Consider the following 23471-nt stretch of genomic DNA (forward strand, 5'->3'; position numbering starts at 1 on the left):
ATACTATATATAAATTGTTTCCTATCGTCCTCACATATTGTTATCACCACTTCCCCGGAGATGAAACCGAGGCTTGGAAAGGTGGACTAACTTGGCCAAGACCTGTCAGCTAAACAGTGGGAGAGACTCAGAGGAGAGCTAATCAGGAAAGCCACTGCCCTTCCCCTGGGCCTACCCCAAGCCCTCACAAAGCCCTGATACATGGGTAATGTCAGAAGGATGCCGACCGAGTGGGCATGGCAACAGCAACAGGGAAGGCAGGGCCCGGTGACAGTGATACATTGGTATGATAACTGCCTCTCCAGTGGGACTATCTCTTCCCTGCATCTGCGCCCAATACCTTACTTAATGTAGCCAGTGGGTTACATTTCCTTCATGGCACCACGTCCCATGGCTGGTCTGGACATACCTACACCTCCCAGGAACTTGTCATACAATCTTCTCTTAAGCTAGGTCTCCTTTGTCCTATAATTAGGGGGGTGGGAGTGGGAGTGTATATAAAATTAATTCTTGGCATTCACTCTTCGTTGATTTACTCTATTTGTTCTCCAGCCATCCTTTCAACCTGAGATTTTTCAAGTCCTAATTCTGACATCCAGTGTAAGAGCCTGTCTGTTTGTTCTCATCTCCAGATCTGCTAAGTACGCCTTCTGTTCCATCTGCGATGGGCAGACACATGCAAGTACGCCTGAAAATGAACTGTCAGGAGCATCTTCCAGGCAACGCACCAACACTCATCCAAGAGGTACGATGTCCTGCCAAGGTGTTATAACTCCTGTTTCCAGTACATTCTAACCAGTAGTGGTGCAAAGCTCCTATCCATCTAAATATCAAAGACCCTCCCTACAGCCTGCACTATAATTCTGGACGGGCGGCCCATGAGGGCAGGGACTATGTCAGGTTTTGCACACCCCTGGGTCCCAACACCCCCCAGCCTGTACGTGTAAATGCACAAGTAAGTGCTGGATGATGAAGGGATGGCACTACCCTGTCACTCCTCAGTCTCCACCATGCTGTACATCCCAGCAAGTTAGTCCTTTCGGATGCAGCCAATCCTGTTGGATCTCTGAAGTGGTGGCTCTTGAATGGGGGTGCTGTCCCTCCCTAGGGGGTGCTCTGTAAGTGTGTCAGAGGTTCTCTGGCTGTCACAATGCCTGCTGTGGGCAGTGGCCTTAAGAGGGATGCTGGACATCCTGCAAAGCATGGGACAGTCAATTAGAAAAATGTCCCTGTTCTTCAAGTCCTTCCATTGCTCAATGGGCAGCTACGAAGGGAGACACTTCTGTTTACATGTAGACATAAGATATCTTTTACACGGTTTTTATATATGGATGTAGATATAGTTTAAATATATTTTTTTAATATACTTAATCTATGACAGTTCTGAGTCAGCCTAGGACACTCTAACTTACAGTCTTAGGTGGATTCATGCACAGGTGAACAGTAACGAGGCAGCTGAGACCTTCAAGGGACATTCAGTCTGGTTGGAGAACTGAGCATGTGATGAGTGCCTAAGGGGAACTCTGACGTCTCCCAGTAGAAAGGAAGTGATAACGGAAAGAGGAGGGGCAAGTGGGAGCTAACCAAGAGAAGGCAGAAGGACAGAGTGAGCCAAACAGCAGAAACAGCATGTGTGAAGGTCCTGTGGCAAGTAGGACATTTAAGTGCCATCAGTATTTTTTTCCATTCTGTCTCATTTTGTTGCTGATTTCTTTTTATATCTGACTCTCATCTTGGATTGAAACCTTCTTCAAGGCCAAGACCACATCTTGCCCATCAGTCCTCCAAGCACCTTGCACAGCAACCAAAGCCCATTGCACATCCCCAGAAATGTTGGTTTATTGATGTGAAGTCAGTAGCTGCTATAGAAGATGAGCCCACATTTGGGGGAAGGTTCCTGAGTCCCCTTCCATCCCTTGGTTGCCTCCTCCGTAACATGCCAGCCTTAGGGCAGCTGGGCAGGACCGCCTTTCCTGCCATGGCAGGCAGAACCTCATTGCCTGGAGTTACCAAAAACATTCAAATCTGTGCTGATTAAGAGTAAACACAGCTTTTAATGATGCTGATTTCGATACAGTTGAGATGACAACATTAGACGCAGCACTCTGTTTTGGACTGGAACTGATAGATGGACCCATAGACGGGGCCAGGAGTCACAGTGAGCTGCCAGGGCCACTCTGCTCTTGGGTAGCGCTGGGGCTCCGGGGAGTAGGAGAGGGTCTTCATCCTGTTTCTCATTTCCTCTAAGGAAACTGAAGGGTTTCAGGCTCAGAAAGAACCTCTAAGGGACCAGGAGGACGGTCTGGGGCTTCCTTGTGCCACACCACAGCCTTTCAGTCGCCCACACGGCAGGGCTGGCAGTGAAGAACGTGTCTTTCTGGAGGTCTCTGCATCAATTACCATCCTTGGCGAGGCATTATCTATATTTACATAATAGTTCCCCAGGTTTTGCTGGTTCTGCGTGAAGCTAACAAATTCGTAGCTGTAAGGAACATAAATTACTCTGGTACGTTTTAAATTCTGCAAATGGAAAACTGTATGTAGAGAGGTGGCTAGAACCCAGAGCAATTAGTGTCTAATAATTCGTTAATGTTGGAGATACGTGATGATATGGTTTAAAATGTCTGCCTTAATGTCTTAAGCGAGAAAAGGAAGGCATTTGAAGAAACCATAATCAGGTCAGGTGCGTCAATATAATGGCATATATTTGCAAAATGTAAGAGGCTCCTATTACATCTTTAAAAGTGACAACCAAAACCGCATCCTTATTTTTACCACTTAATTGCCCTGTTTTGGATGCTAACGATCAGCCGATTCTGGTTTAATCATGCAGGGATGGGGGTGGGAAGGCCGTCTGGGTTGGGAGGGAGGGCCAAGGGCTGAAACACCCCAGGGTGGGATGCAGCTGGGAAGGCTGATCGGGCCACCCCACCCTGGGCGCCCGGCCTGGTGATGGGGTCACACTCTGCAACCTGAGCTCGTGCAGACACGCAGACCTAATTTATCAGAGCAGTGTGAGAAATTGGCTGGCTCGGTTGGTTCCGACGCTGATGGGATGGAGAGCGATCACCGCTTTCTGCCCAGAACCCTCCTCTTCCTCTAGAAAGAGCAAGTTCCTTGCTCGAGGCTGTGGCCCGCACCCCTGGGCGCACGTCTGCATCTGGAGGAGGCTCTGAAACCGGATGTAGCTCAGTGCTTGGGAGGCACCATGACTTCTAACCAGTTCCTGTTGATGCTGGGGCCGCCGCTCAGGGCCGCACTTTGAGGACCAGTGATGCGGTGGCCTTTCCCAGCGATCGTTCTCCACTGGGAATTGTTCTCTCCTGCTCAGGGAAAACTGTGAGTCTGGGAGCCGGGTCCCCACAAGCTGACTGGAAGGAAGAAAGTGGCGTGCAGTACCAGATGACGCAGGTAGGAGGGGAGGATTCCTGGTTTCAGTGCCACGGGCCCGTCCTTTCCGAGGTTTGACAGCATCAGCTGGTGAGCGGCCCTGTCACCTAGCTCGCCTACTTTGCATTTCTGTCGCCTGTAACCAAGAAGACTCTGGCTGCTGTGAAGGTGCACACCCGAATGCCAGTCCGTGAGTAAGCGGTGAGGACCTCACTGACAGGGTGGTCTGCCCGATGCAGCCTCTGCCTGTGAGAGTCACGTGTTGGGACAGTGGCACAGGAAGAATGACAACTTACTTGTAGGTTGTGAATAAAATTCAGGGCACACAGCTAAATTGGAATTTCAGATAAAGAATGATGTTTTAGGACAAATATGTCCCAAATATTGCATAAGATCTGTGCATCCTAAAAAATCACTTGTTGTTTATCTGAAATTCAAATTCAATCACACACCCTGTATTTCATTCAATAAATCTGGCAACCTGGGCAAGGCAGCCCTGGATGCACCTCTTGCTCTGTCGTCGCCCAGGTGACGTGGGCAGTGTCCCTGGCTGCAGGCGGTATTTCCAGACTCGCAGCTCCACTGGCCCGGGCAGTGGAGGCAGACAGTGACCAGAGGGCAGGAGGAGGGGAGAGGCCAGAGTGTTTGGGATCCATTTCCAGCAGTGCCTGCCTTTCCTTCAGGGTCCCAGCCCCCACTGGACAGCCCGCCGTGGAGCCAGAGCTACAAAGGCACTTGTCCTGAGTTTACAAACCCCTTAGATGGGTTTGTTTGTCTAGGAGCCTCTACAATCAAAGTCGTGCACTATGCCCTCTAGGGCCTGGCCTCTTCACGCGGCATGTTGCTTGAGATGCCTCCATCGTGTTTATCAGTCCTTCATTGCTTTTCCCCATCCCCAGCTTTATTGAGATATAATTAACATAGAACATTATATAAATGTAAGGTGGACTGATTGTTGATTTAATACACTTACATATTGCAAAATGTTGCCACCCTTGTTAGGTAACCCTGCATTATGCCACATAATTACCATTTCTTTTTTGTGGTTAGAACATTTAAGATTTACTATCATACCAACTTTTGAGTATGTAATACAGTATTAACTATAATCACGATGCCGTGCATTTGGTCCCCAGAACTTCTTCATCTTATAGCTAGAGGTTTATAATCTTTGAACATCTCCCGTTGTCTCCCATCCCCTGGGAACCAGCATTCCAGTTTCTGCTTCTTCTTTGAGTTTGGCTTTTTTAGATTCCACGTACAAGTGAGATCTCCAGTATTTTTCATTCCACATCTGACTTATTTCACTTAACATGATGCCCTCAGGTCCATCCATGTTGCCCCAGATGGCACGATTTCCTGCTTTCTTGTGGCTGAACAATATTTTATTGACTGTAATGGATATACCGTATCTTCTCTATCAATTCATCCATTAATGACACTTAGGCTGTGTCCGGGTCTCAGCTGTTGTGAATAATGCTGCAGTGAGCATGGGATGCAGATGTCTGTGAGATCCTGTTTTCATTGCCTTTGGATCTATTCTCAGAAGTAGGATGCTGGATCCTGTAGTAGTTCTACTTTTAATATTTTGAGGGAACTCCACAGTTTTCCGTAGTGGCTGCACCAATTTCCATGCCCCCCAGCAGTGCACCAGGGTTCCCCTTCCTCTGCATCCTCACCCTCACTTGTTATCTCTTGTCTTTTTGGTGTTGACCCTCCTTGTAGGCGTGATGTGATAGCTTGAGGTTTTGATTTGCATTTTTCCAGTGACTGTTGAGCCCTTTTTCATATACTGGTTGGCCGTTTGTATGTTTTCTTTGGAAAAATGTCATTCAGTTCCTCTGTCCATTTCTTAATCAAATTGTTTGTTTGGTAGTCCGTTCCTTGTAACTGCTGGCAGTATTCCATCGACTGAATATATCACTTTAAAAAAAAAGTTCATTCTCCTCCTGATGAACATTTGGGTGGTTTGCAGTATGAGACTATTATGGACAAAGCTTCGGAGAACATTTTTGTACACACCTTTGGCAAACACGATTTAGTTTCTCTTGAGTAAAAAATCTAGGAGTGGCATTGTTTGGTCATAGGGTAGGTGAATGTTTAGTTTTAAAAAGGAACTTCCAGGCCTTTTTCTAAAGAGTTTTGCCATGAAGCTGTTATGTGAGCCTTGAATTTCTGTTGGAGGCCAAGTCCTCTAACTGTGCGGCTACAAAGCAGAGTCTCTGAGATCCTTTCGCATCTGGGGCTCTGTGCTTCTTTGTAACGCCTGAGTCACTGTTTTCTAACACATAATCCCCGAGTAATTAAATACACAAAAGCCTGCTGAGCTGGAAAATCCTCCCCTTTCCCAGAACATCTGCGGGGATCAGAAGTAAGGGGCAAATGCTCACACCACAGCATTAGGTATTTGGGGGCTTTATTGATATTTATACATATTTATGCATACTTAAAGTGTACAGCTTGAGGTTTTGCTGTATGCACACATTGCAAAATGATTGTCCCGATCAAGCTAATTAATGTGTCCCTCAACTCACAGAGCTTCCATTTTCCTTCTTTGTGTGTGTGTGGAGTTGAGAATATTAAGATCTACCCTCTTAGAAAGTTCCAGTGTACCAGGCAGTATTAACCAGCAATATATTTGTCATAGTTTGGGAGCTAGGCGTGAAGCTTCTGACTCCCTGGCTGGTGGCATCAGCTCCAGCTTACAGAGGGACCGTGGGAAGGGCCTTTCCATTCAGGCCACCGGAAGCCTGCCAGTCACGACAGCCCACGAGCAAGCCTCGGATGACGCAGGCAGCCCGGTCCTGTCCTGCAGACCTCATGAACAGGAAAGCTGTCTGAAAGATAAAGAACAGGGGGTAGTGGTTCCTTAGATTTTCTGTAGTTTGAAAATGGCCATAAACAGCCCACTTTCTGGGCTCACATTCTGGGGGGCAGGCAGAGCTGAGGAGGAGATCAAGCTGCACTATCAGGGCTACTGCGTTGCAAGCAGACTGTCTCCCCAGGGCCCAGGCTTACAGCCTCCATGGGAAGGGAGCTTCTCTTTCCTAATATCCACCGAAACGCTGGACTTGAGTCTCACTGGCCTGGCCTGGGCCATGTGCCCGCCTCTGGATCACACAGGCTGGCAGAGGTTACACAAAAACTCCATGTGCTTAGAGAAAAGGTGGAGATCAGTCCAAATCAAGATGCTGATGGGGGAAAAGAGGAGCAGACCTGAGCCAGCAAGACGCACGCCTTTCTCAGCCTCCCTGACGTGAGGCCAGTAGCTGTGAGGTTGTGGTTAACAATACCTCGAGAAACGAAACTTCCAGGACGTGAAGACAAACACCCACAACTGCCTTTCAGGAATATGTAAAATCAGACAACCCTCAGTCTAGTATTTTATAAAATCTTACTAAATATAATTATAAATACCCAAAAGTCTCTTTTGAGATCTCTTAGTAACAGGCAAAAGAGACAATACCATTGGGGAAATTCTTGTTCATCCTGTTACAGTAATAAGAGGTAAAGTAATATAAGGAAAAATGCAAAAAGTAAAATCCGTCCCTTTGCCAGCATTGCCATTGCAAAAATCATAGAAAACACTGAAAGATTTGAACAAACTCGATTTAGAGCAAAATATGTTGTGTGGGAGATTTTCTATACAGCTGGATAAGAACACAGAGTTTTTTTTTAATATGTCATATGGTATTTGCTAAATTTTCTTTCAATGACTAAATACACAAAAGACCACTTCATGTGAGCCATTAAATGAAAGATGTACCAGGGATCACACATCCTCAATAGCATATTACTTCTTTTTAAAGAGTAATGTTTTACAGAAAAGCTGTGTGAGTGTAACTAGTGATGGAACAGAGACAGAGCTCACACCGTGTGCATGTGTGTAAGAATTTAATATGCAATAAAGGTAGCACCACAAACCGGTGGATCAAAGGTAAATAGCTTAATCGATGGTATAAGGAAAACACTAAGACAAGGTCTGTGCAAAACACCTTACATAAAAGTGGCCCCCAATGAATTAAAGAATTAAAAGTGAAAGATGAAATTATAAAGTTAATGGGAGAAACTTAGGGAAATATCTTAGTGAGCCAGGACACAGGAAGAGATTCTCAAAAATACATTTCAAAGCTTCTGCCGTGAGGCAGCGAAATCAATGAATTTTACTACATCAAATCAAAACTTTTAAAAAAAATAAAGGACACTATGAATAAACTTGATAAAAAGGGGGCAGAATAGGAACAGACATTTACAGTGTGTAATGGTTCAAAATACAGTAAAATTTATTTGAATCCTTCAGTCTGATTAAAAATATTAATATTATACAAATAATTTTGATGATAAATGAAAGGGTTTTATATTCTTAATACATTTAAGCTAAATATGCATTTCAAAATATTTCTTTTATCCTCTTTATTTTATCCTTTTTAATTATATTTAATTTTGAATGTATTTGCTTGCTTTATAATGTACATGGTGTATCTGTGTTAAGGAAGGTAGTTAGCCAGACGTGAGCAACGAAGAGGGGGGAGCTCGGGCTGTTGCTCCCCATTGGCCAGTGTTTGCGCATTTGGCTGCATGTCTGCATTATTCACACTCCAAGTTAGCTGTTCTCGCCAGATGTGGGAGTAAGGATGCAGGTCACAGGCCAGCCAAAACCAGCTGGTTCCAACATGCAGGAGACATTGACTTTCACTCCAAAATACATGATATACTCTTTAACACAGTGAGAGTCCCGCCTCCCTGCACCGTGAGAGTTCCATTGAGAACCAAATACAGCCAGAAACTCAACTCCCTTTACCTAGAAAGACTCCCTAGTGTTCCGTCTGCCCAACTCCCTCTGGGTTGGCCCGGCACTCAGCCCTCAGGTGTGTACTTTCACTCTTCTCTAAGCTCTTTATTTTCCAAATGAAACTCTTAAAGCTCAACTGCTCATGCATCTGTTCTTGAATTCTTTCTTGTGATGAGACCAAGGACCCATCTCTGGTAACGTCTTTGTAGTGCAAATTTTTTTATTGATGGGTCTGTATGATCAAAAATGCTTGGAGACTGCATCAGTTTCCTGCGGCTGCTGTTATCAAATTACCATAGGCTTAGTGGCTTAAAAGCAACACAGAGTTATTGTTTTATAGTTCTGGAGGTCCGAAGTCCAACATGGGTCTTACTGGGCTAGAATCGGGGTGTCGGCAGGGCTGTGTTCCTCCCGAGGCTCTGGGGGCGAATCACTTCTTGCCTTTCCAGTGTCTGGGGGCACCTGCATCACTTGGGTCTGCCCCTGCTGCCACTGTCTGGCCTCCTCTGACTGCCCCTCCTGCCTCCCTTGTACAAGGACCCTTGTCCAGATAATCCTGGATCATCTCTCCATCTCAAGGCCTTTAACTCAACCACATCTGTAAAGACCCTTTTCCATGTAAGGTAACACATTCACAGGTTCTGGGGATTAGGAATGTGGACATCTGTAGGGGCTATTGTCCTGCCTGCCACAAAGACTCTGGGCAGGAACATAAAACTGAGCCAAACAGGGAGGGAATTGTGATGACCAGGGTCAGACTGGCCATGGCAGCTGTCAGCAGGGTGGACCCCAAGAGCTCGCATTCTGGGCTGGGCTTTGAGGGGCAGCTGGACCCCATCTTCAGCTAAATGCACATGGTATTTCTTTTGTCACATTTCCGTCCTTTTGACTAAAAGTAACAAACTTCCTCTTGTTTAGGTAACAGGAGGCTGGAAAGATTATTTCTTTTGCTTTCTACTGAGTCTGCTAGACCAACGTTCCAATCTTGATTCAGGCACTTATTACCCCTGGTATAATCTGCACAAATTTCCCGCCCCTCTGATCCTGAGTTATACTCTCCTTAAAACTAGAGAAACTAATCCAGACTTTTCAGGGTGTCTAGGAGAACTAAAGGCTACAATGTATAAACTGCTTACAAAAAAAGTGTGCTAAGAAATGTCAGGTTCTCTCCCTCTTTGAGTTAGAATTTCCATCTACACCATTCCACATCCAGGTAACAAGTTTTATCGATAAAGATGCAGAAACATGAGAGCAAACTGAGTCCATCAAGAGTGAGTGACCCCTCTTCTCATCATCCAGGGATCAAGAAACATCCGATTTTATTCAGGGTTGCCTCAGAACAGTGCCAAGCATGGCAATGAAAGTCAGCCAACTTAGAATGAAACGCGTACTTGACATGACAATGGGTGTCAGAACAATTTCCTTCAAAACAAAGATTTTACTAATTTAACAACAGTGTGCTTTGACAATATCCCAAATTCTCAGAACATAAACAAAATCAGCCATTGTTTGTTCTACAAAGTGCCTTGATTCTCAACTGAGATCTCTAAGAGGGTGGGTAGTGGGGAAACCCTTTCACGGTGGACATCCTTTCAAAGAAACATCTTCATTTTCCTGCTCCGGAAAGCGGGACTTGTCAAATCCCATTTTCCTGCCAGAGACTTTTTCTTGCATGCAGTAACATCCCCCTCTGCTGGGAACTTGTAGATTTTGCTACAAAATATTTATTAAGAATTGTTTTTTAAAAAAGACAAAAGAACAAGGAGAAGCAACAAGCCCAAAATGGAATCACTGGTCCCCCACGACTGCAAACCAAGACTTAATTACAGTTCATTTCACAAAGATGCTTGTACCCCCGGGCGGAAGTGGGTTTCAGTTCCTGGCAAGTGCATTCTGGATTTGGTGAAACCAAAAAAGGACAACGTAATGTTGAAGGTAAAAGGGGCTTGTACAAGCTTTATTCTCATAGTGGTAGGTCAACCCACTAGAATCCCATCCACCTCCAGGGCCGTCTGCTTGTAGCAAGTCAGTCTCAGGCGCTGCCTCTGCTCCAGGCTCTGCTCTCACCTCCAGCCTCTCCTCTCCTCTACCCCCCCTTAGCACCAGGCAGAGCTTTTTTTATAGCAACACAGACAATAACGGCTTTTCGCCAAGGGGTATGCAAGCACGCACAGCAGGCTAAGTATTACATCATTTACGAACACAGTGGCTGAGTAGATTAGGATCAGGTGAGAATCCTGGCCATGGAACTTCCCATTTTCCCTCCAGTGCTGCTAAGAAATGTCAGGTTCTCCAAAAAGTCATCCTACAGTATGGGAAAATATATTCATGAACAACATATCTGACAAGGGGTTAACATCCAAAAGATATAAAGAGCTCACATGCCTCAACACCCAAAAAGCAAATAACCTGATGGAAAAATGGGCAGAGGATCTGAACAGATACTTCTCCAAAGAAGTTTCAGATGGCCAACAGGCACATGAAAAGATGCTCGACATCGCTAACTATCAGGGAAATGCAGATTAAAACCACAATGAGATGTCACCTCACACCGGTTAGAATGGCCAGCATCCAAAAGACAAGGAACAACAAATGCTGGCGAGGATACCGAGAAAGCTGAACGCTTCTACACTATTGGTGGGAATATAAACTAGTTCAACCATTGTGGAAAGCAATATGGAGTTTCTTCAAAAAACTAAAAAACTGAAATATCATTTGACCCAGGAATTCCACTCCTAGGAATTTACCCAAAGAAAACAACTTCTCAGATTCAAAAAGACAGATGCACCCCTATGTTTTTTGCAGCACTATTTACAATGGCCAAGATACGGAAGCAACCTAAGTGTCCATCAGTAGATGAATGGATAAAGAAGACGTGGTACATATACACAATGGAATATTTTTCAGCCATAAGAAGAAAACACATCCTACCATTTGCCACAGCATGGATGAAGCTAGAGGGTATTATGCTCAGTGAAATAAGCCAGGTGGAGAAAGACAAGTACCAAATGATTTCACTCATCTGTGGAGTATAAGAACAAAGCAAAACTGAAGGAACAAACAGCAGCAGACTCACAGAACCCAAGAAGGGACTAACAGTTACCAAGGGGAAGGGTGGGAGGTTGGGTGGGGAGGGATGGAGAAGGAATTAAGGGGCATTATGATTAGCACACATAATGTAGGGGGTCACAGGGAAGGCAGTATAGCACAGAGGAGACAAGTAGTGACTCTAGCATCTTAATTAACTGATGGACAGTGACTGCAGTAGTGTGGAGGGGGGGGACTTGATAATATGGGTGAATGTAGTAACCACAATGTTGCTCAAGTGAAACCTTCATAAGATTATATATCAATGATACCTTAATAAAAATAACAAAAACATTAACTTTAAAAGATATATGTACCCCCATGCTCATTGTAGCATTATTTACTATAGCCAAGATATCCAGTAGGTGAATGGATAAAGAAAATGTGATATATATATATATATATATATTTATTTATTTATTTATTTATTTATTTATATGTACATATATATATATATATATGGGACATTATTAGCCATAAAAAAAGAACAAAATCTTGCCATTTGTGTCAAAATGGGTGGACCATAAGGCATTATGCTAAATAAGTCAGACACAAAAAAAAGTCAGGTTCTCTTCCTCTTTGAGTTAGAATTTTCGTCTACATCATTCCACATCCAGGGAGCAAGCTTCATTAGTAAAGTTGCAGAAGGGTGAGAGCAAATGGAGCCCTTCAGGGGTGAGTGGGTCCTCTTCTCGATTCATCTAGGGATTAAGAAACATCCGGCTCTGTCCAGGGCTTCCTCCAAACAGTGCCGAGCATGGCAATGGAAGTCAGCCAACTTAGAATGAAACACATACTTGACATCACAATGGGTGTGAGAACAATTTCCTTCAAAACAAAGGTCTTACTAATTGAACCGCTGTGTGCCTTGACAGTTCCAGGACTGTGACCTTTTACTAGTCAATTTGAAATTTTGTGACCAGCACTAAGTGAGGAAATCTGTATAATGAAAATCTCTTACCTTCTGCCTGCAGAAGAAGCTGTCCCGGCCTTTTCCTTTTGCTGGTAACTTCCTTGCCCCACCCTCCTGCTTATAAAACCTCCCATCTGCCCATCACCTCCAGCTGTCTACTGGGAGGTGGCTACCTGCTTCACCAATCACTTAATAAAGCCAATTGGCTCTTCAAATTTACTGGGTTGAATTTTGTCTCTCAACAACCCCAGACCCATCTCCTGAGAATCAGAATTAATAAGTCCGGAGTGGAGCCTCGTTCTACACTGAAAGTCCCCTCAACCCTGCACCCCCACCCCTGCCCGTATGAAGCAGGGCAGGTGGTGGAGAAATGAAGTGTGGGCATCAAAGTTCTCCCACCAAAGATTCAGCCGAAAAAGGGAGGAGACTTTAAAGCTGAAGAAGTCTATCTTTTTGTTTTCAGTTTTATTGAGGTATAATTGGTAGACAAAAACCACTCATACTTAATGCGTACAGTTTGGTGAATTTGGACACATACCTACAGGGCGGGACCATTACCACTGATGTAATTAACATAACCTATCACCTCCAGACATTCCCCTGTGTCTTACTTATTTGCTTTGTGTGTGTGTATGTGTGTGTGTGTGCGTGTGTGTGTGTGTGTGTGATAGGAACACTTAACATGAGAGCTGCCCTTTTAACAAAATTTTAAGTGTATAATAATATTGTTCACAGTGGGCAGTATGTGGTACACTAGATCTCTCAGGCTTCCTGGTCTTGCATAACTGAAACTTCCTGTCACTTGAACAGCAACGTCCCATTTCCTCTCTCCTCAGCTTGTGGCTACCACCATTCTACTCCCTGCTTCTATGAGTTTGACTCCCAGATAAATGAACTATTTGGCCTGTGTTTGGCTTATATAACTTAGCATAATGCCCTTCAGATCCATCCATGTTGTCGCAAATGGCAGGATTTCCTTCATTTTTAAGGTTGAATAACAGTCCATCATTCGTATGTACCACATTTCCTTTATCCACTCATCTGCTGGCAGGCATTTAGGATGTTTCCATACTTTGGCTATTGTGAATAATTCTTCAATAACCATGAATACAGATATCCCTTTGAGGTCCTCTCAATTCTTTTATATATATACACTCAGAAGTGGGATTGCTGGATCACATGGTATTTTTATTTATAATTTTTTGAGGACCCTCCATGCTGTTTCCCTCCGGCTGCATTACCATCAAGGGTCCCCTTTTCTCCACATCCTCACCAACACTCGTTATTTCTTATCTTTTGATACTAACTATCCTAAATGGCATGAAGTAATATCTCCTTGTGGTTTTGATTTGCACTTAGCTGATGATGAGCGATTGTGGAGCACTTTTTCACATATCAAAGGAGACAGCCATCTGTATGTCTTCTTTGGAGAAATTTCTATCCAAGTCCTGTGACTTTTTTTAGTCAGGTTATTTGATTTTTTGCTATTGAGTTGTGGGAATTTCTTATTTGGGATGTTAACCCCTTATTGCATAAGTGGTTTGCAAATATTCACATTCCGTAAAGTTGGCTTCTCACTCTGCTGATGGTGTCCTTTGCTGTGCAGGACTGTTTTAGTTTGATAGAGTCCCACTTGTCTGTTCCTGCTGTGTTGCCTAAGCTTTTGGTCTTATCCAGGAAAGCACTGCCAAGTTCGATATCAGGAAGCTTTCCCCCTATGTTTTCTTCTAGGAGTTTTATAGCTTCAGGTATTATGTTCAAGTCCACTGGTTTTTGTGTATGGATATCTTTTTGAAGGGGAAGGAAGAGAAGGAAAATAATCATAATAATTGTATTAGTGTCCTATGGCTGCTATAACAGCTAATAATGTGTGTAACAGTACCACAAACTTAGTGGTTACAAACAACAGGGATGTAACCTATTATAGTTCTGGGAGCCACAAATGGCAGGTGTTTGGGGAGCTGAAAGTGATGCGGACGTGGGCAGGAGAAGGGCCAGATCATAAAGGGCTTTGTGAAGAGCCACCACTTCCTCCAGGTCAAGAATGCGAACTGTCAACACAAGGATGAGCAAGCAGGAGCCCCACCCTCAACACCACCTGGCAGGTTCCAAGCACCACAACTCCAGCTGCACCCCTTCTTCTCCTCACCCCCTCCAGAAGTTTCTTGGAATGCAAGTGAGAGCAAGGTAACAATTAACATGTGGATAACTTCAAACTCATGATTTCCATCGGGCTGCAGTACTCAATCTGAAGGGTACAGTTCTGTGGCTTTTACACAGACACACATCTGTGTAATCCACTCAGATGAAGTGCAGGGCTTTTCCGTCCCCCAGAGGTCTCCCTTTCCAGCAAATACACCCCACAGGTGCAACCACTGTTCTGACTTTGAGGCCATAGATTAGAGTCCCCAGATCTTTCATTTGGTATAAACACAACATGCAATGCATAGTCATTGTGTCTGGTTTTAGGAGATTCCTTCATGTTGTTTATGTATCAATCAAGTTCTTTTTTAGTCCGGAATTGTATTTCTTTGGATGAACACACCACTATGTATCATTCTCCTGCTGATGGACATTTGAGGTGTTCACTGTTTGTGTTTTATAAACATTCATGGAACTCCAGGGAGAGGAAATCCCAGGGCAAAATACCTCTAAAACTGACATCAGTCAAAGGGAGAAATAAAGTTCAAAACCCCTTTATTGCTTACAAACTGTGGTCCAGAACCGTCTCTCTTTCTTGCTCTGGCAGAAGCAAGCCAGCCCGCCCCTTAACCTCTAAGGTTCAGATAAGCCCTTGGTCACCCAGGGAATTACCCACTGATATGGAGATGGGTGACTCTCCACCCCTGAGGAATACCTATTGATATGCAGATGCACTAAAGCCAGGCAAGATATTCTGGAAATATTACAATTTTACCCACAATTCAGATATATATATGTATACCTTTTGGAGATTCCCAATTAAAAAATTGCTTACGTCATCTGCAAACAGCCGTAGTTTGACTTTTAAGTAATAAGTTATTTGGGACACAACTCATAACTGCTCCAAACCCAAAATAATGTAGCTTCAAATCACTGCTAGAAATTCCGTTTGGGTGACCAAGGGTGCTGTAGGGGCCAAGGGCAAGCCACCCCGAGAGGCAGCACTTTGCCATGCAGGTTACGTCCCACTGAAAACAACGAGGGCCCGAAAGACTCAGAAAGAAACTTTGACCTCACCCCTACCTGCCTAAAAGAATTTAGATAGGGGACCTGCTCCAGGAAAGGAGCTCTGCCCACAGGTAACTACAGTAGACTATGACCCCGGGCAGGTTGGCAGGAATTCAGCAAAGGCTGTTCTGCTAAAATTCCTCTCTGGGTCTCATTGTTTCTATGGGGCCCAGCAAACATTTGTTTACCAAACAGCTACTCCTTTATATTCCTGTGAATTGCTTTCCTTCCCTTGAAGTCCCAGACCTCTGTCCCTTTCTCATTAGTTCAGAATGACAGATGTGCCTCATCATCCCTGACCACCTTTGAGATCTCGTGTCTGTGTGGACACCCTGTATGTATGTAATCGAATTTTATTTTCTCCTGTTAATCCATCTCATGTCAATGTGATTCTCAGACCTGCTAGAAGAACCCTGAAGGGTAGAGGAAAACTTTTCCTCCCTGAAAGTGTTGACAGCCTTAGAGCAGGAGAGTGACAGGTGGTTTAGAACTGCAAGGCGATCCCTCTGGTGGCTGAACAGCACCATTTTTCTGTGTCTAGAGCCCCCGTGCTTTGGGGATGAAACACAGAGGGTGCAAAGGAGAGAGAGTGCCTGCTCTTGTTAGCGCATGGCTCTTGTGTCTGCTCCCGCCCGTTCTCACGCCCTTCTGGAAAAGCCTACAGCTGGAATTAAATTTGAGCTGAAGGAACAGGTCTGTTTCTCTTTGCCCTGCATCTGATAGAATCTATGTCGATGTCCGTTCAGCCGACCGATGTGCCATCCCCACGCCGGCGCTGCCCTCCCACTTCCACAGCCGACACCGGAGAACGCAGGCAAAGGGTTCCTGCTGCCTGAGACAGTGCAGACAGCGGCCGGGCTGTGTGGCCGCCTCCGGGACAGGAGCCGTGCAGAGCAATGCTGGTTTCCCAGGGGTATCCAGCCTGAGGCAGGCGAGGAGTCAGCTCAGGCAGGGAGGGTCAGGAATGCGTAATGGAAAGTTTGGGGGGCTGTCACTGAGCCATGTCCTCATCTACCCCACTGCCTTCAGACGGAAGCTCCTCAGAGCTCCGATCTGGCCGTAGCAGACCGGATCAGGGCGGCACGTGTGCTTCAGAATCTGCCGGCCTCAGAGACGCTGCTCAGCCTCTGCGGCTCCCTCTAAGTCATCTGTTGAAGGGGCCTCTGAGCAGCAAACTCCATGGCCGCCATAGAAGCCCACTAGGATTCAAGGGGAGAAGATGCAGGCTCCAGTCCTTGTGGGGTATCAGCCAGATTCCAGAGGAACGTGGAGGACCGGAACTGCGCAGTCCTCTCTGGAACACACGATCCACCGCAGCCCACAATACGCCTGGTGCGCACAGAAAGGCGGTTAGCACAGAGATGGGCATCTCCTGCCTTGGAATCAGCCCCAGGTGGGCTCACATCTTGGCGCTTGCCCTGACTGGCTGTGTGACCTTGGGCAAATCACATAACCTATATGAGCCTCAGTTTCCTCTTCTGTAAAATGGGGAAAATAATAAAGCCCCACCTATGTGGGGTTGTCTGAGAGTTAAAGGAGATCAGACATGTGAAAGGCTTAGCCCCTTCCCCAGCATGTGGTCAGGGCTCAGGAGATGCAAAGGTCGTCATTATTCCTAAGACCACCCAGTCTCAGGAGCCACTCTGTGTATCACAGACGCCCCTGAGCACATGATGGAAATGCCACAATTGATGAATTTACCCTCAACAAAGTATTTCACTACAAATTGGGTCTTGGTGAGAACATCAAGTTGTCAGAAAAGATTGACTCACACTTAACACAGTCGTTAGGGCAGGAAACAGGAGATGTTATGACACCAGAAGTGCTGGCCTGGGCACACTGAGCTCTCCGGAGGCAGGAATCCTTGTCACACCAGGGCCAAGAGCTGGCACAGGCTAGACACTCTCCAGATGTTCATAACATTGAATTGCATCTAATATAGGATGAGACGTGGCTTTCTGGAAGATGCATAAGTTATGAACTAGATAGAATTAATTATAAGTCCTTTTGTTCCATCCAAAAGGGAAATGGGGAATAGATGGCCTTTGCCTCTTAAGGAAAGCCAGGCATGCTCACTGTAATTGAAAAAAAAAAATTCAGGCAATTCAAAAGTATAATTAAAAGACAGTTGTTTGGGTTTTTTTTTTTAAAAAAGCCATCACCCAGAAATAACTACTATTAACACTTCAGTGAATTTTTTTCAGATGCTTTTTTTAAAAATGAAAATACAATCATGGTATAACAGTGTTTTGTAACTGGATCTTTCACGCGGCAGCGCCTGATCCTCTGGGGAGCGGGGGCTGCCATTGCCCCTGCAGGGAGTTAAGGCTGCTACGAATGGGACACGGAGGACCCCGAGCAGCTGCGCTTCCTTGCCCTTTGCATGAGTGCCGCTGTTGATGCCACGCACTGATGCCACGCACTATTCTTGCAGGCTCGGCTGAAGCTGTGCCCGCCCACCCTGCATCCTTGAACGTGCCTGGCCCTTGTCTGCCCCTGTCGGGCTCAGCCCTTGCCTCTGGGTGCTCACCAGCCATTGTTCCTCATAGGGCCTCTTCCTGCCCCTTGGTGCCCACCAGCACCCCAGGCTCTTCCCCAGCTCAGCGGAGGCTGGGTCACGTGGGCCCCTCTGCCTCCTGCCCACCTCAGGCAGGAGACGGAAAGCCACCCACTCAGTTCCTTGAGTCCCCAGTGTGGTGCCACGCACCTTACACATTGTACCCCAGCTGGCACCCACAACTGCTCTCTGAGAGGGTGCTGTTGCCAGCGCACCCACTGTGCAGGTGAGGAGGTGAAGAGGCTGGGGACCTTGCCTCTGGTCACAGTAAGCAGCCGGTGGCTTGAGATTTTCAACACAGAAACTAAGACTCCCCTCCTAACAGCTCTCCTGCCCTGTAGCACCCAAGGGGGCAGGGGACAGGGGGTGGGGTCCGTGCACTGCAGGCTTTCTCACACTGGCCCTCATGTCACTGGAGGGCCAGCCCTTTACAGCAGAGCTGTGGTGTTTGGGGTTTCTTCCAGTGAGCGACCAAAGCTCAGACAAGTTAAGTAACTTGCCTAGAGTCTCAGCTGGTGAGACAAAACCATCATTCAACCCTGGAACAGAAGCTTCTTCGCACCACAGTGACCCGCGGCCGTGTCCACCGTGCAGCTAGAAGGGCTGCCCAGAAACTGACCTTTGGGGTGACCAGCCACCAGCAGACTGCCCTGGGCAACCTTGGACAAGGTAGTTAACATCTCTGTGCCTCAGTTTACCTTATCAGTAAAAATGCAGATAAAGATGAACCTGCCTCTCTGGGTGGCTGTGAAGGCTGCAGGATGAGTTTATGTGAAGTCCTGAGGCCAGTGACTGGCTCCTAGTAAGCTGAACACCGAGCATTAGCTGTTTTGACTGTTAACAGAGCCCAGAGTTGGACACAAAACATGATGCACCTGCCGCATTTCCTTATGGAGCAGACAAAGCAAACAGAAGGCATGTGAGATTCCCAGGGCTGCAACCAGGGACCGCAAAATTGCTGGCTTAAAGGAGCACAGATTTACCCTCTCGCAGTTCTGGGAGTCACAGTCCAACCTACGTCTCGTGGGGTCCACAGAGCCACTTCCTTCTGGAGGCTCCAGGGGGAGCCTGTTTCCATGCCCTCTCCAGGTTGGAGAGGCACCTGCCTACGGGCCTGCGGCCCCGCCTCACCTTCCTCAGCAGCGCGGGTGCCTCCAATTCTCTGAACTCCTTCTCCTGCCCCCTCTTTCACCCAGATGACTCTCCCCACCTCAAGGGCAGCTGATGAGCAAGCTTACTTCCCCTTTGCCATGCAATCTAACATATTCACAGGCTGCCGAACATGGCACTATTTGGGGTGGCATCATTCTGCCACCCACACAATGGCATCTAAGGGCCAGTTCACTCCTGTCTCCATTCAGCTTCCTTGCTCGGGCCCCCCCGTCCAGCCTGACTCCTCCCTGCCAGCGCCCTGGAACCCCTCATCCCTGGCACCCCCTTCTGATGGCAAGGGGGTCCCAAAGGCCATCTGCAGCCCTCGGGGTCGTGGGAATGAAGCCCCTGCACGGCCTCAGCTGTGCTGACACTGACCACCTTTCCCGACTTGGCTCCCCGAGGAGTGCGTCAGGCTCCATGGGGAGCGACCCCACCTCCAGGCACTGTAATTCTGCTTTTCTCCCAATTGATTCCAACACGATGTTTTTAAATCGCAGCCAAGTGTTGGAGGCATGGATGGGGGAGGAAGGCAGACATGTAAAAGAAAAAGTGGCTGAAAAAGTTTGCCATTATAAAGTGGAGCCCTGCAGCCCAGGAACCCCATGCACAGGCATTTGCCCCAGTGGTTTCAAATGTTGGGCATTAGGCTCACCTAAGGCTTCGCTTTCAAAACTCCTGATGCTCCAGACCAATGAAATCAGAACCTCGGGGTGTGTGGCCTTGGTATCAGTATTTTTGTAAAGCTCCGGAGTGATGCCAGTGTGCAGGCAGTGTGCCCTCAGGGGTTCTGATTTAACTGGACCGGGTGCCGCCTGGACATGGAATATTTTTAAAGCTTCCCCAGATGATTCTACAGTGCAGCAAAGTTTAAGAACCACTAGTGTAGGGCAGTGGTTCTCAACAGTGGGAGGGCAGTTTCATCCCCCAGGGGACATTTGGCCATGTCCAGAGACATTTTTGGTTGTTGCAATTGGGGGAGGCTCCTGGCATCAAGAGGGTAGAGGCCAGGAATGCCACTGAATGTCCGCCGGTGCACAGGACAGGACCCCATCACACAGACTGACCCATCCCCAAATATCTGTCCTGTCAGGGTTGAGAAACTGCTCTAGCAAGACCCTCGTGCACATGTCCATGTGCCCCAGGACAGAGACACATCTAAGGGGTCTAAGGATGTGCACAGCAGCAGTGTACCAGCAAAACACAACAACCTGAATCCAAGTCAAATGAAAGGGTATACAAAGCAGACAACTTCAGTAAACCGTACTTGGGAAGAGACATAAACGCACCAGGGGCGAGAGAACAGAGGCCCCAGCAGGGAGGAGGGGTCTTCAGGAAGTGGGGCTGCATTCCCAGCTAGCCCCAGTGAGTTTGTGAGTCTTGTTTCTCTCTAGACTTCTTGATCAGTTTGACATTTCATGGGGAAATTTCTTATTTAGTCTTTTAAAGTAATTTGGACAACTCCAGTGAAGAAAAGAAATCAGTATGCATGAAAGTATTTCCTGCAATATGAGATTTATATATATATATATATAATAGCAAAAAAAATTAGAAACCATGTAAATATCCAGAAGTGGCAAAGTGATTACGAGATTATGGTACATCAACTCAATTGAATGTTATGCAGCCATTAAAAAGGATAATTATGAAGGTGATTTAGAAACATAGGAAATGTTTATGATGTGATGGGAAGTGAAAAGAGCAGGAAATAAACAGCACAAACACAGTGATTACAACTCAGAAAAACATGTGTCCTGTGGACAAATACTGGAAGGATTTGTAGAAATAAAATCTGTCGAAATTAAGATGCTAGAATTATGGGTGATTTTTTTTCCTCCAAGATTTTCTTTAATGCTGTTTTTTTTTTTTATATTTAAAGTAGACATCTTTTGGGACAACTGCCCAGCCCATACTCCCCTCTGCTGAACACTGTTCCCTCCCAAAGGGGTAAATCTCCCTCAGCCTGCTTGGCCTGTGTCCTGGTCTGGGCACCTGATTCAAGCTGGACAAATCGAATTCTCTCTACTGACTGATTGCAGAATGTGAATCCCTTTGGGGCAGTCTTTTATTTAGATAAAATTTACATAATATAAAATTCAGCATTTTAGCCATTTTAAAGTAGGCAATTCACTGGTTTTGATATATTTACAATGTTGTGCAATCATCACCACTATCTAATTCCAGAATATTTTCATCCTCCAAAAAGAATCTCCATACCCGCTAGCAGTCATTCCCAATTCCCCCCCTCACCCAACCCTAGGCAACCATTAATTTGCTTTCTGTCTCTGTAGAATTGCCTATTCTGCATACTCATATTCATGGAATCATATATCACCTTTGTGTCTGGCTTCTTTCACTTGGTGTGTATTTTCAAGGTTCATCCACATTGTAACATGTCAGTATCTCATTCCTTTTTATGGCTGAATAATATTCCAGGTACAGATATGCCTCATTGGTTTATCCATTAATCCATTAATGGACATCTGAATTGTTTCTGTATTTTGGCTATTATGAATAATGCTGCTATGAACATTTAGGTACAAATCTTTATGTGGACATATGTTTACAATTTTCTTGAGTATTTAGGAATGGAATTCCTGGGCCATAACTTCTATGTTTAATCTTCTGAGATACTCCCAAAATGATTTCCATGGTGGCTGCACCATTTTATACCACCACCACCCATGATACTATAGTTCCAATTTTTCAGCCTCTTCACCAACACTTATTTCCATTATTATTATTATTATTATTATTATTACTATTATTATTGCCATCCTAGGTTTGAAGTGGTATCTCATTGTGGCTTTGATTTGCATCTCCCTAAAGACTAATGATGTTGAGCATCTTTTCACATGATTATTGGCCACTTGTATGTCTTCTTTGGTGAAACATCTATGTAAATCCTTTGCCCATTTTTAAATTGGGTTGTCTATCTCTTTATTGTTGAGTTATATGAACTCTTTATATATTCTGGATACTAGATCCTTATCAAATATATGATTTGAAAATATTTTCTCCTGTTCTCTGGGTTCACTTTCTTGACAATTTTCTTTGAAACATAAAAGTTTTAGATTTTTATGAAATCCAGTTTATATATTTTTATTTGTGCTTTTGGTGTCATCTAAGAAACCAATTGTCTAATCTAAGGTCATGAAGATTTATCCCTAATTTCCCTTCTACGAGTGTTTTGTATTAGCACTTACACTTAGGTCTTTGACCCATTTTGAGTTAATTTTTGTATGTGATGTGAGGTAGAGATTTAAAATTTTTTTTCTATTTTTCAGGTGGATATGCATTTGTTCCAGCACCATTTGCTGAAAAGTCTATTCTTTCCTCAGAGAATGGTCTTAGAATCCTTGTTAAAAATCAATTGACTGTAAATATATGGGTTTATTTCTGTTCCATTGATTTTATTCCAATGATCTGTGTGTCCATCTTTTTGCCATTACATACTCTTTTGATGACTGTAGCTTTGCAGTATATTTTAAAATCAGGACATATGAGTCCTCCAAGTTTGTTCTTCTTTCTAAAGATTGTTTTTAGCTATCAGGGCTCCTTGCAGTTCCATATGAATTTTAGATTCAGCTTTTCCATTCCTGAAAATGGGGGTGTCAATAGGGATTGCACTGTATCTGTAGCTTAATTTGGGGCATGTTGCCGTCTTAACAATATTAAGTCCTCCAATCCATAAACATGGAATGGCATTCCATTTATTTAGGTATTCTTTAATTTCTTTCAACAACGCTCTGTAGTTTTCAGTGTACGGGTCTTAAACTTCCTTGGTTAAATTTATTCCTAGGTATTTTTTCCTTTTTGATACTATTGTAAGTGGAACTGTTACCTTAACTTCATTTTCTAATTAGGGCAGTCTTTTGAACCAAGGGCATACCCAGGGAGAAGCAGAGAATGGCCACTGACACTTAGAGAAAGAAAGAGTATGAACACAGAGAAAAGCAGAAACAAGAAATTAGGTGGGAGAGGAAGGAGTTGGGACAGAGACAGATGGAAAACTGTACTTTAAACAAATGCTTAAGTAAACCAGATTTCGAGAACAGGTTGCTAAAGCAAGGTGGGGGTGTCCTGGGGCAGACAGAGCATGTGGGCTTTGGCTCCTCTCCCTTGGGCCCCAGACCACGTATTTCCCCCGGGGGGAGCAAGGCCCAGCCTACCCCTCATGCCTCCTGCAGTTTTGCTGCGTAGGAGCCCTGGCTGGTCGGTGATAGTCTCTTCCATAAAGGTAGTGGATTGGGGAAAGGGAGAGAAGGAGCAGGAGACGGAGGGTCAATCAGGGCCTAATTGCTTAGAGGAGGAAAGAAATCCACTTGATAATTACTTGCTAACCACTTGAAAATTATTTCAAAAGAAAA

General features: G+C 45.2%; 1 long non-coding RNA gene across 1 annotated transcript in view; it reads left to right on the top strand.

The window, feature by feature from the left end:
- Positions 1–22869, top strand: part of LOC108390922 (uncharacterized) — a 46881-nt gene extending 24012 nt beyond the window's left edge. Inside the window, exons 3-6 of the long non-coding RNA XR_005054687.2 lie at positions 633–745; positions 3332–3411; positions 14220–18618; positions 22389–22869. This is a non-coding gene — a long non-coding RNA (uncharacterized lncRNA). The remainder of the gene's footprint in view (positions 1–632; positions 746–3331; positions 3412–14219; positions 18619–22388) is intronic.
- The last annotated feature ends 602 nt before the right edge of the window (positions 22870–23471 follow it).

The sequence above is a fragment of the Manis javanica genome, chromosome 17 (assembly GCF_040802235.1).
Source record: "Manis javanica isolate MJ-LG chromosome 17, MJ_LKY, whole genome shotgun sequence".
Lineage (NCBI taxonomy): Eukaryota > Metazoa > Chordata > Mammalia > Pholidota > Manidae > Manis > Manis javanica.